Genomic DNA, 13,834 nt, shown 5'->3' on the forward strand with positions numbered 1-13,834 from the left:
ATTACTTACGAAAACCTAACAATATTCATCAAACCTAGGTAGAACTAATGAGTTTAGCCTAACATGAATTTTGGACAACAGGTATACATTAGTTTAAACACCATATTAATCATCATAAACATCATATTAATCATTCAACAATCTATCAAGATCAATAACAGCTCAATCTTCAAATCAATTGCAAAACAAATCAAGTTTAAAGATCAAATTAACAAGTTATGTATCTTGAACAAGAACATAAAGTTTTTGGATGTTTACTTAAGATTAGGGCTGAAATAAACGATGAAATATGATGCTAGACACTGTCCCGATTCACCCTTGATGTTAATCTTCTTCTCCTAGCCGCCAATAAGCCTCCACAACGATTTTTTCATTCTTCCTTGATGCTGCCACAATTCCGATCAGCCTATATGGCTGGTTCTAGGGTTTTTTTCTTTTTTTTTAATAATCTTATATAATATCATGTAAGGCTTTGATCTTGTGGGCTTGGGTCGGGACTTGAGTTTTAGTTTTCAAAATTGATCATAAAGGCCCCCAATGTCTTCAAAAACCCGAGTCTTTTCTCTTGTAAAACCCATAACCTACACCATGTATTAAGCTTTGTAAGATCATGTTAAAACGAGTTAAAATCATCAATTATTATATATAATTAAGCACTTAGAACGTGATAAAAAGGTACGGAAAGTAAGTGTATTTAACAACACATCACAGTCTTTTACAACTTTGTACGTTTCTCTCCCTTTGGATTCATGTTACATGTTCTTTCATTTTACATTAACAGTATTACTTCAAGATAATTAAATTTGCAATATCAGGATGATGCATGGTACCGGGCTTAAAGGACAAGTGCTTGTTGACTTGTTTCACATTCCACAGATAGAGACTGTGTGAGGACATTAAATTTGCAATTTGATTGTCCTTTTTCCTGTTTAAGTTCTAAACAACTTTCAGTTTTTTACAGGGTACTAAGAAACAACCAGTTTAATGGTACCTTCGATTTTGGAGATTCTTATAGCGAAGGTCTTAGGCTTATCGATATGAGTAATAACTTAATTTTAGCCTTTGTGCAAAGAAGACGCTCTGCTGATCTCATGTATGTTATGCAAGACTGTGATTTCCTTGACTTTTATCAATAAACTGAGTTTGAAATATGAATCAAAAATCTTTTTTTTACAATGTAATCTAAGGATGAAACCATGGAGTAATAACCATGTTTCAGTATTATCCCAATCTTGTGAATTATTTTTCTAACATAAACTACTCAAATTTCAATATTATCCCAATCTTGTGATTTTTTTTATATTGTTAATATTTTTTTCAAATTAAGTGACCTAAATGGAAGATATATGAATCTTGGTTACTATTTAGTGCTTCTTTTAATTAAGATGAACTAATGGAAACTGTTATGAAACTAGGTTCTAATTTACTGAATTCTTTTGACAATTACTTACATTTACCAACTTGAAAACAAAGATGATCGCTAAGGTTACATATAACTTCAATCTAGGTTACTTTTTTTCACAGCTATAAATTTTTTTCTTGATGGGAACAATACTGAAAGTTGGGTATTATGTTATGATTTCATCCCTTTTAATATTTCACCTAGTACTAAAACTTGGTTACTATCAGGTGAAATGTCCCTTAAAATAGTATACGAGGTTTTATGCATTTTGATTCCTTTTCCACACTCATTAATAATCTAGTTTGTAAACAACTAGAAGAAACAGAAACATATTGTCATCAACCTGAAGATTCCAACTCATCATCATATTTAACACCTCCAACAACTGTATTCCTGCTACCACCTGAAGTTTGGGTCAAATTTCAAGTCCGAATTGTAAATGCGCATATCCGTATACCGGCACCTTAACATTCAAGGCTCCTTCCTTCTCTGATCTTGGAAACTTAACTATCTATACATCCATTCAAAGTACCATGATGGGTTCTTTTGAATCTAACCGGCTCCCTGTTGACTCGGTTTCACTGAGTCACCCCAACATGATTTCGAACTACTTCGTGGTGAACCTAGAGATTTTCCCATCTTCTGATCAACGATTCAATAGGTCAGGGATTTCTATGATAGGATTTGCGTTTAGTAGCCAAACATATAGACCTCCATCTAGTTTTGGACCATACTCTTTTCTTGGCAACATGTATCTTTTCTTTTCAGGTAAAGCATCATAATTTTCTAATGCTAAGGGTGTAAACGAGTCGTGCTCGACAATTTTTAATTTACAAGAGCTCAAGCTCGGCGTGTGAGTAATTTTTCAAGCTTGAGCTTGGCTCTTTTATTGATTATCAATTACATTCTTAATTATTTTATATATACTTTTTACTTATAACATAATATATGTTTAATATATTTCATAAGAATTTGATAAATAATAGGATCATTTAGGCTCCAAAATAACTCGAGCTCAATAAGTGAACCTCGGTCTTGGGTTCAGTCTTGGCTTGTTTGTTATTTATTTATTAATTAGTTTGTAAACATCTATAATCAGATATGTATTTTTTTAAAAAATTTTGTGCATAACGTTGTGATTTATTAAGAACTCCTTATCGTCTATTTCCATTAAGCCAATATAAATACTAATTACGATCAGATATAAAAGGTAACAATATATCCTAAAACTATGGAATGATATTATACAATAAATACAAAATAATATACAAAACACTATGCTCGCTAATAGCCTCCCGCAGTCGAAGCAGTAGCCGGCCGAATGAAAAGATTGGATTTAAAGTGTTGGAAGAGCTGTTTCGGTAGACCCTTGATAAAGATGTCAGCATATTGATAATCTGCATGGACATGTAGAACTCAAATGGAGCCAAGTTGTACTTTTTCATGAACAAAATGTATATCAATTTCAACGTGTTTAGTACGTTGGTGCTGAACTGGGTTACGCGATAAGTACATGGCCAAAATATTGTCACAATAAATAATTGATGCTTGTCGGATAGGTATGTATAACTCAAGCAGTAAATTACGGAGCCATGTTAGCTACAGTGTTTGCAACCCCTCGATACTCGGCTTCAGCACTTGACCTCAAAATTATGGGATGTCGTTTGAAGGACCATGAGACCAAGTTATCACCAATATAAATGCAGTACCCAGAGGTGGATCTTCGAGAGTCAGGGCAACCTCCCTAATCGACGTCCAAATATGCAGTGAGTTTAACCGATTTGGGGGTGTAAGATGTAACCCATGGTCCATAGTACCCTTGAGATATCTCAGTATACGTTTCGTGAAGTTAAAGTGTGGTACCCGTGGTGCATGCATGAACAAGCATACTTGTTGGACTGCATAGGATATGTCGGGCAGGGTGAAAGTCAAGTATTGAAGTGCCTCGGCTAGGCTACGGTAAAGAGATCCATCAGGTAGTAATTCACCCGAATTAGCACGAAGTTTAGAATCCGTATTAGTGGTCGTATAACACGGTTTGCAGTTTTGCTTGTCTGCGCGAGTTAGAATTTCAGAGGCATATGAATGTTGACTGATAAACATTCCATTATGATGTTGTTTAACCTCAATTCCCAAAAAGTGTTGAAGTTTCCCAAATTCGGTCATGCTAAACTCACTAGATAGAGACTTTATTAAGTGTTGCAGAAGCTTGGAATCAGAGGCGGTCAAGATAATATCTTCAACGTATAATAACAAATACACCAATGTGGTCTGTGTTTATAAACGAAAAAGGAGTTGTCCGAGGTAGTGCATTTAAAACCGCATTTTCAAATGTACGTGGCGAACCGATGATACCAAGTGTGTGGTGCATGTTTCAAACCATATTGTGACTTGATAAGATTGCATACATGTGGGGTTTTTATTATCCACGAACCCCGGTGGTTGAAACATATAAATAGTCTCATTAAGATGACCATGAAGGAACGCGTTCTTAACATCAAGTTGATGTATAGGCCATGATCTTGACAGAGCAAGACTAAGAACAATACGTATAGTGCATGGTTTAACGATGGGGCCGAACGTGTCGTCACAGTCGATACCTACCTGTTGTGATTTTCCGTTGACAGCCAACCGAGCTTTGTATCGTTCAAGTGTCTCGTTAGCATGGTATTTGTGGCGAAAAAGCCACATGCACCTGATAATGTGGGCATCAAGCGGCCGAGGCACGAGATCCCAAGTATTACTTTCCTTCAAAGCCCTGTATTCAATTTTCATGGCATCATACTAGTGCGGATCAGTTTGGCTTAAATATGGGATTTTGGATTGGGTGACACCGTGGTAACATTGAGGTTAAGTGGTATTTTTGATTTAGTTATTCTCGTGCGGGATCATGTAGTCATAGGGTGGGATGATTGTGGTGTTGCAATAGTGGATTGTCGCTGGTGTAAGGGTTGAGTGGGGGTTGATGGCATTTGAGTTGTGGTAGAGGTGGAAGGTTCTGGTGGTTGTGGAGCGTAGGTGGCTGGTGTGGTAGATGCTTGTGTAAAGGTTGTAGGCGGTCTTCTTGAGTATGTGAACAGAATTGGGGCTTGAGTATTGGAATGGTGGAATGTGAATGGATCGTAATTGTTGAAGTGGTAGATGGGTTAGTGTGAGCTGAAGTGGGATCGGATGAAAAGGGAGGACTGTGTGTTGAAGGAGTTGGGGCGTTGGGTATGGGTTGTTGAAATATAATAGGAGATGGGTCGGGTTCTAGGAAGGAGTAGGAGGTAGGTTTCGAGGTGAAAGAGGTAGAAAAAGGGAACGATTGCTCGTCAAACATTACGTGACGTAAGAGAATAACCTTGCCAGTTGAAAATTTAAGGCATCGGTATCCACGATGATCGGTTGGGTAGCCAAGAAATACACATAAAGATGACCGCGGGGCGAGTTTGATAGGTCTAGTAGCTGTTAGGTTTGGATAGCAACTGCATCCAAAAACCCGGAGGTGATCGTATGCCGGGTGTTTTAGATAAAGGGAAGCCGTAGGACAGTTAAAATGTAGGAGTTTAGATAGAAGAATGTAACATCCTAAATTTATAAATAAATAAAAGAAAGTTTATGATTCGAATCGTGTGTTAATATTTAATTAATATTAAATATAGAGAGAAGTATGGATTTGGATAATTAAAATGGATTAAGATGGTGGGATGGTCCTTAGGTCCATCGGTTTTAAGGAGTATAAATACTCCCTTAAACCACCTTAAAACCTTAAATTCTCATTCCATCTTTCCATATTCTCTACATACTCAAAAACACACACACTTAAACACACCTTACGGCCGCAAGCTTAAGGAATAAATCCAAGACTCGAATCAAGCTACAAATTGATAGATCTTGGATAATTAAGGAAGATACAACATAACCAAGTAAATCCATAGCTTTAAAACACGTAAAGGTACGTTCTTGATCTTTAAAGTTTATGTTTTCATGAACGTTTAACCGCGAAACTTAAACCTAGAGTGGATTGGGTATAAACGAGTATTAATGTAGCAAACTTGATGTTAAAATGAACTTAACGAGCATGCGGTTACTCGTTAAAGAAAAACCCTAGATCTAGTTTTGAACGTTTTAAGCCAAAAAATCCAAACTTTACGATTCCCCGGGTCAAGTCTTATCTGAAAATGGCCGTGGGAACATTTACGGATTGGATAATGTCATATTGAAGGTCTACATGTTGAAACGAAAATGGTCAGTGGGTTTAAGATCAAACCCTTAGCTGCTGCTACAAGTTCGCCTGCTGATTAGGTTCACCACTTCAAGTTCGCCTGCTGATTAAGTTCGCTTGCTATAAGTTCGCCTGCTGTTAAGTTTGCCTCATATAAATTCGCCTGATAATAAGTTCGCTTATATCTAAGTTCGTTTATATATAAGTTCTCTTATATCTAAGTCCGCTTATATCTAAGTTCGCTTATATTGAGACCCGGATACATGGCGACCCGTATATGTATACAGGTATACGTGTATATGCTTGATTGTATGCATTGTAAAGACCTAAGAAGATAAAATACTAGAACGTTAAAATAAATGAAAACCCTAAATATACTAAGTAAAAGTAATCTAGTACTAGGCCATTAGATTAGATCAGATGAGTATTGATACGTGTAACTTATATACAGTTAGCCGAGCTCAATTAAAGAAGGGATTAACAATTAACGGAGAAAAGAAACAGAGTTCAGGTGAGTTTATAGCCCCATTTCCTTGTTATGTTTTCGGGGTTGTGTGCATACTCAATGTGAATGTTAATACAGTTACCTTAAATGGTAAGTGTATGTCTTATTGATGAATGTGATACATTTATGTTATATGATGAATAAATACTTAACAATATATGAACGACCTTCGGGTATTGCACGTATTGTTAAGGGAAGTATATGTAGTAAGTATGGAATGAGTATATGAGATAAAGCATGCATGGATAATGATATGTATGTATATATATGTATGAATGTAAAATAATTTATGGTTGTATGGTAACGAAGAGGGAACCGGGCCCTATGTAACATCCTACTTTCGGTTATTATAATAAAAATAAATTTCGTTATTTCATAGTGGGTCGTTATCGGTTTATATAAATAGAATACGAGTTGGGCTAGTGTTGGGTAAATGAATATGGGTTATGGACTTGGGTTAGGAAAGAAAGAAGGAAAGACCATGGGCTTAAGCCCATGATCCATAAATATATAAACCCTTAATATCCATTTAATCCTCATTCACACATATTCCATAAACCACCCAAAACACACACTTAAGATTTCTCTCTATTTCTTCCTTATCTCAAGCCGAAATCAAAACGGAAACTGAGCACCGACTCGAGGTAACGATAGTTTAATATTGTATGAGCTTAACCGGTTAGATATAGTTGCGAAACGACGAGCCGACACCGTTAAGCCGTTTAAATCACGAGATCCGGGTGGAATTGGGTATAAACCGAACCTATGATGAGCTTAGGGATCACCCTAGCTCAGATCTGGATCGAACGGGGCGAAAAACGGTGAAAAACGAGTTAAAACTCGTTTTCCGGTGAGTTCGCGTTTTTCCGACGGCTTTCCGGCAATGACGGCGCCGGAAAAGTAATACGAGGTTAAGGGTATGTCAGGGAATGTTCTGACATTCCCTGACCTAACCCTAGTTCGCTAACGGGAATTTTGCGAATTAAAGGTGATTCGTTAAGTAGATTCGCTGAGGAAAGATAACGAACTAGCCTTAGTTCGTGTCCTGATACGTTAAGGAAAAGATAACGAATTAACCCCCCCCCCCCCATTTCGTTATAGCCATTCGTTATAGGAGATAACGAATTAGAAAGTCCAATTCGTTACTTGAACTGATTCGCTATGTGGACTGGTTCGTACAAGGACGGATTCGTCAGAGGTCCAGTTCGTTAGAGGGTTCAGTTCGTTACAAATGACCAGTTCGCTAAGATAAGTCAATTCGTTAAAGACTGAATAACGAACTAGAAAGTTTAATAAAATGCCAGAACAGTCCCTGGACTTAGAAAAAGAATGAATTAATTACAATTCATCCCTTGAACTTTTGAGTTAGCAAATTAATTAATGATTCGAAATTGTAATGGAAAATGTGTTACAACAGTTAATGGAAAATAAATTTCGTTATTTCATAGTGGGTCGTTATCGGTTTAGATAAATAGAATACAAGTTGGGCTAGTGTTGGGTAAATGAATATGGGTTATGGACTTGGGTTAGGAAAGAAAGAAGGAAAGACCATGGGCTTAAGCCCATGATCCATAAATATATAAACCCTTAATATCCATTTAATCCTTATTCACACATATTCCATACACCACCCAAAACACACACTTAAGATTTCTATCTAGTTCTTCCTTATCTCAAGCCGAAATCAAGAAGGAAACTGAGCACTGACTCGAGGTAACGATAGTTTAATATTGTATGAGCTTAACCCGTTAGATATAGTTGCGAAACGACGAGCCGACACCGTTAAACCGTTTAAATCACGAGATCCGGGTGGAATCGGGTATAAAACGAGCCTATGATGAGCTTAGGGATCACCCTAGCTCAGATCTGGATCGAACGGGGCGAAAAACGGTGAAAAACGAGTTAAAACTCGTTTTCCGGTGAGTTCGCGTTTTTCCGGCGGCTTTCCGGCAATGACGGCGCCGGAAAGGCGGCGCCAGAAAAGTAATACGAGGTTAAGGGTATGTCAGGGAATGTTCTGACATTCCCTGACCTAACCCTAGTTCGCTAACGGGAATTTAGCGAATTAAGGGTGATTCGTTAAGTAGATTCGCTAAGGAAAGATAACGAACTAGCCTTAGTTCGTGTCCTGATTCGTTAAGGAAAAGATAACGAATTAACCCCCCCCATTTCGTTATAGCCATTCAATAAAGGAGATAACGAATTAGAAGGTCCAATTCGTTACTTGAACTGATTCGCTATGTGGACTGGTTCGTACAAGGACGGATTCGTCAGAGGTCCAGTTCGTTAGAGGGTTCAGTTCGTTACAAATGACCAGTTCGCTAAGATAAGTCAATTCGTTAAAGACTGAATAACGAACTAGAAAGTTTAATAAAATGACAGAACAGTCCCTGGAATTAGAAAAAGAATGAATTAATTACAATTCATTCCTTGAACTTTTGAGTTAGCAAATTAATTAATGATTCGAAATTGTAATGGAAAATGTGTTACGACAGTTAATGGAAAATGTGTTACGACAGTTAATAAATTAATTACAATTCAGCTTGACCCCAGCCAGGGGCTCTGCCCCTTGGACCCTGCTAGGGGCTGCCGCCCCTAGACCCCGCTGCCAGGGGCGCTGCCCCCGGACCCCCGTTCGTCGAGGGTTATAATTAGACTAGAAACGCGAGATAAGTAGTGATAGTTAATTGATGTATATAATTATTATACAGTTAGCCGTGCCCAACTGAATAAAGGAATAACAATTAACGGTGAACGTAACCGACTTCAGGTGAGTTTCTAGCCCCATTTATGTGTTATGTTTTCGGGGCTGTGTGCATACTCAATATGTTTGTTAATATGCTTATCCTAAGAGATAAGCGTATGCCTTATGTGAATAATGTGAAATGTCTTAATGATTGCTTGATGGTACGTGAACGATCTTCGGATATTGCACGTACTATCAGGTTGTAACGCTATGAATAAGGTAAGTATGATATGTATGCTTATGTGTATGAACGTGATAAAGTTAATAAAAGAATGAAAGGATGGTTGTATGGTTGTATGGTTGTATGGTTACGAAAAGGGTACCGAGCCCTAATAATACTCGAGGTATGATGTATGGTTGTTTGGTAACGAAGAGGGAATCGAACCCTACTAATATTCAAGAACTAGGGAACCGAACCCTACTAATATTCGAGGAAAGAGGGTACCGAGCCCTAATAATACTCGAGGAAGGAGGGTACCGAGCCCTAATAATACTCGAGGAAAGAGGGTACCGAGCCCTAATAATACTCGAGGAAGGAGGGTACCGAGCCCTAATAATACTCGAGGAAGGAGGGTACCGAGCTCTAATAATACTCGAGGAATGTAGGGCGTAATGCTCTTTATAACGTAAGATATGAAAGCAAGTTAGTACAAAAGAAAGTATGAAAGTATGAATGAAAGAATATAAGTTTGTGTGTATTGTATAATGTATGATTAACTAGAACTCACTCAGCGTAGCTGACTTTTAGTATGCACGCAGGTGAGTAGGATGAGGCAGCTCGCTTGAGGGGACACGTGGCGTTGAATAAGAGACTGGCATCGGAAGGCTCAGGGAGTGTTATGTTTTAATTACTTAGTTTTCAAAAGACAAGTTGGTTGTTTAAGACAAGTCTTGAATTGTTATGAAATGTTTTATTAAAGTTTTTATATTCCGCGAATGTTTTTAATTAACTCTGATATTAGAACTGCGTTTATGAGTAAATCCAACACGAAAGTAGGGCTACCGGTAACGGGGCCTTACACCCTAATAATACTCGAGGCAAGAGGGAATCGGACCCTAATAATATTCGACGCAAGAGGGAACCGAACCCTAATAATATTCGAGGCAAGAGGGAACCGGGCCCTAATAATACTCGAGGCAGAGGGAACCAAACCCTAATAATATTCGAGGTAAGAGGGAACCGGGCCCTAATAATACTCGAGGAAAGTAGGGCGTAATGCTCTTTATAATGTAGGTTATGAAGATAAGCAAGTGTATGATAAAAGTATGATAGTATGTATGAAAGTATGTAATATGAATGTGTTGTACGTTGTATGATTAAGTAGAACTCACTTAGCGTAGCTGACTTTTAGTATACACGCAGGTGAGTAGGATGAGGCAGCTAGCTTGAGCGGGGGCACATGGCAAATGAATAAGAGGCTGGCATCTGGAGACTCATGACGTTTTATAATTTATGTTTGATTTTGAAAGACAAGGTGTTAATTTAAGACAAGTTATGAATTGAAATATAATGTTTTATGAAAGTTTTAATATTTAGCGAATGTTTTAATTAACTCTTATAATTGGAACTGTGTTTATGAGTAAATCCAACGTCCAAATGTGAGGCACCGGTAACGGGGCCTTACAAGTTGGTGTCAGAGCAAAGTTCGAGAGATTCAAGCATCCTACATGCTTAGACTCGAACAGAGAATGTGATTTAAGTAAGAAATGAAAGAATATGCCAGTTCAAGAATGTCATATGTCACTCAAGCAAGCTCAGTAAAGGTAAAGTGTATGGTTGAATAATGAATGTCAATGATAGCTTAATTGTTAAAGAAAGGATATGTGAATATTAGGGATTGGATTAATTGATTGCTTGATTTGATTGACTATTTGAAAGTAGAACCAGCACAAATAGACTCATAAAGGGAAGTGTATAGGACATGGAAAGTAACGTGATCAACTAATCATAGCTGTCCACTGTTATTACCTGTTAGCCTTACTATCCTTGTTCTAAATAGTTCCTTGAGTGTTGACGTTTGTGTTTTCCCTTTTAGAATATGATGGCTTGGGCAAGAGAGATTGTTGGCACTAAAGGTCGTATTGGACGTCGAGGCAGGCCACGTACTGACCGTCCACCTTCGGTAGAGATAACTTCTAACACAGAAAATGAAGGAAGCTCAGCTAGACGAAACCCAAGCAACAACGAAGGGCTTCAGCTGGATCCCGCAATTCAAGCGGCTATTGTTCAAGCTGTAGCCACTACTGTGAAGAACTTGATTCCTGAAGGGTCTGGTAGAAGCCGTGAAAGAACTGCTGATGGAGCGGGTGGAAATGGTAAGAAGGATTATGAAAGAGAGGGGGAGGCCTCGAGTGTGGTTAAGTCTGTGAAAGTCAATGATATGAGAAGGGGCCGAGGCGGGTGCAATTACAAGTCATTTAAGGGTTGTGACCCGCCGAAGATGACTGGTTTGTGAGACGCAATCGCTACTCTTCAATGGATAACCACCATGGATAAGGTTATCCGCATTAGCAAGTGCCGTCCCGACCAAGCTATCGGTTATGCCACACAATCTTTTGGTGATGAGGCAATGTACTGGTGGGAATCGATCGAACAGAGGAAGAGTCAGGAAGAGATTAAGGCAATGAATTGGGAGGATTTGAAAGAGCTGGTGATGAAGAGGTTCTGTATTGACGCTGAAGTTGAGAGGGCAGAGATGAAATTCCTGAACTTGAAAGTAGTAAAGATGACACATCATGAGTATACCACAGAATTCAACTGAATGTCGAGATTGGTGCCCGATATGGTTAACACTGAGGATAAAAGAATCAAGTGCTATGTGAGAGGATTGGCACAGTATGTTCGCATACTATTCAGGGCGAATAAACCTGGTACTTTTGACTATGTTGTCCAACTTGTAGAGATGGTTTATGAGGACCTGGCTGTGGATGATGTTGTGGTGGGAGAAGAGAAGAAAGATAAGAAGTGGTTTGCTCCTGTTAAACGACCCGGTACTCAGTTGTGGAACTCCAAGGACAAGAAACAGAAGGTGTGGGAGAAAAGGTCATGTAAGATTTGTGGTAAGATGCACGGTGGCGAGTGTAGGTGGGGTATTGGTTCCGATATGTGTCATAAGTGCGGGAATATGCACACTGGGGAGTGTAGAGTTGGATCAAATGTTTGCTATAAGTGTGGTAAGATAGGCCATTATGCTCATGAATGTAGCGCAAAGTCCGCATGTTATAAGTGCGGTAAGACGGGCCACTTTGCTAGGGAATGCACTGAGGTTGAAGCTGGTGGAAGTGGGAAGAAGGATACTGAACCATCAGGGCCAAAAACTATGGCTTATATGTTGACTCAGGAACAAGCCAAATGATGTGTTGTAAAACACACTTACTTTCCTTATCGTTTTATCATGTTTTAAGTACTTTATTAGTTTAATTATTAAGAGTTATGGCTTGTTTTTGCTTGATTTTACAAAGATTGATGATTAATTGTAGGTTATGAGTTCTAAGGAAAAAAAGTGTCAATTTTGGAGAATCTAGGGGCCTTTTTGATCAACTTTGAAGACTACAACTCAAGTCCCGACCCAAGCCCACAAGATCCAAGCCTTTTATGCTTAATATAAGAAGATAATTAAAAAAAAGAACACTAACCAGCCATCAATCTTGAAATTAGCACCCAACAAGGAAAAAATAACCCTAAAAGCCCCCATTCAAGAGGAAAAATTCGTTTTTTTGCAATTCTTGAGCCAAGGGAAGAAGAAGGAGGCTAAGGACGGTTGTGGACAGCAGCTAGGGACCATATACACTCATAATCTCAGCCATAATATTGAGTAATACATCCATAACTTTGTGTTTTTGTTCAAGAACCCTAACTAGTTGATTTGATCTTTTATGTTGGATTGTTTTGCAAGTAACTTGAAGATTTACTTGTGTTTGATTGAGATTGATTCTTGAATGAGTTTACTTATGTTTATGTTGAGTTTTATGATGTTTAAATCAATTATTTGCTGCTGTCCAAAATTAATCTTAGGCTAAACTAGTTAGTTCTACCAAGGTTAGATGATTATTGTTAGGTTTTAGTAAGTAGATTGGATTGTTGATGATCATGACTTGAATTGTTAATGTAAAGTTTGGTTTAACATTGAATTAGGTTGTGTTTAGTGGCTGTGTTTTGATTAATAATACTCAATTACCTATTGCTTTGATTGATTGAATCGGTTTTAGTTGATTTTAGCTTATTTAAACTCTTTACTTTGTGTTTAGAGATTGTTTGCGAGGTGTACAACCGTAGGGTTAAGTTGGGTATATTAATTAGCTAAAAGCAGCAGGTAGGCACCTTCTTAGAGACCGAGAGGTGATCTAGCTTTCTTGAGTAAACCTTAGTTGTGTCATCCTTAGAAACCGGTGTTGTGAGATTCTACAATCCATTAGCTTATTATACCTTCAATAGGATTCTTGCCTAGGTAGACGTTTTTCCCATTGATAAATCTTACTTTCAAAGTTTCATCTAGTTTTCTTAATTTAAGTCTTTTAAGTTAATTTAAGTTAGATTAAGTAGTTAATAATTAAAAAACATTTAAAATATATTATCCTTAGGTGAGTCTTGGTTAGGGTTAAGTATTAAGTACGTTTTCACGTGTCCTTGTGTTCGATACTCGGACTTCATTAGTGCTATACTATTAGTGATCGGTACACTTGCCGGTTTTGTGTGGTTTGTTTAGGAGTCTTGTTTAATAAATTTAAATCTTAGTTGTGAGAGCATCATTATACACACATCAAGTTTTTGGCGTCGTTTCCGGGGACACGGATTGAGGTGTATTGAGAACGACTCGAGTTAGGACCTACCTTGTTAGATTAGTTATTTTAATTAATTTAGTTTATTTCAGTTTGGTGGTTTAAGTTTAATTTTATTTTTTTTATTATTATTGTTATTCTTAACTATTTTATCTATTTTTATCTGGTGCCCGTGGTTCGTTTCTTTTGAGTGTT

General features: G+C 37.8%; 2 long non-coding RNA genes across 2 annotated transcripts in view; both read left to right on the forward strand.

The window, feature by feature from the left end:
• Window positions 1-739: 739 nt before the first annotated feature.
• LOC143590596 (uncharacterized) lies at window positions 740-1,115 on the forward strand. The gene is made up of 2 exons (XR_013145497.1): window positions 740-887; window positions 962-1,115. It is a non-coding gene; the product is annotated as an uncharacterized LOC143590596 (long non-coding RNA).
• A 577-nt stretch (window positions 1,116-1,692) lies between these two features.
• Window positions 1,693-13,834, forward strand: part of LOC143590595 (uncharacterized) — a 31,053-nt gene continuing 18,911 nt past the window's right edge. Inside the window, exon 1 of the long non-coding RNA XR_013145496.1 lies at window positions 1,693-2,170. This is a non-coding gene — a long non-coding RNA (uncharacterized LOC143590595). The remainder of the gene's footprint in view (window positions 2,171-13,834) is intronic.

The sequence above is a fragment of the Bidens hawaiensis genome, unplaced genomic scaffold (assembly GCF_021521415.1).
Source record: "Bidens hawaiensis isolate Kalapana, Puna unplaced genomic scaffold, B.hawaiensis_p1.1 tig00038681_1, whole genome shotgun sequence".
Taxonomy (NCBI): Eukaryota; Viridiplantae; Streptophyta; class Magnoliopsida; order Asterales; family Asteraceae; genus Bidens; species Bidens hawaiensis.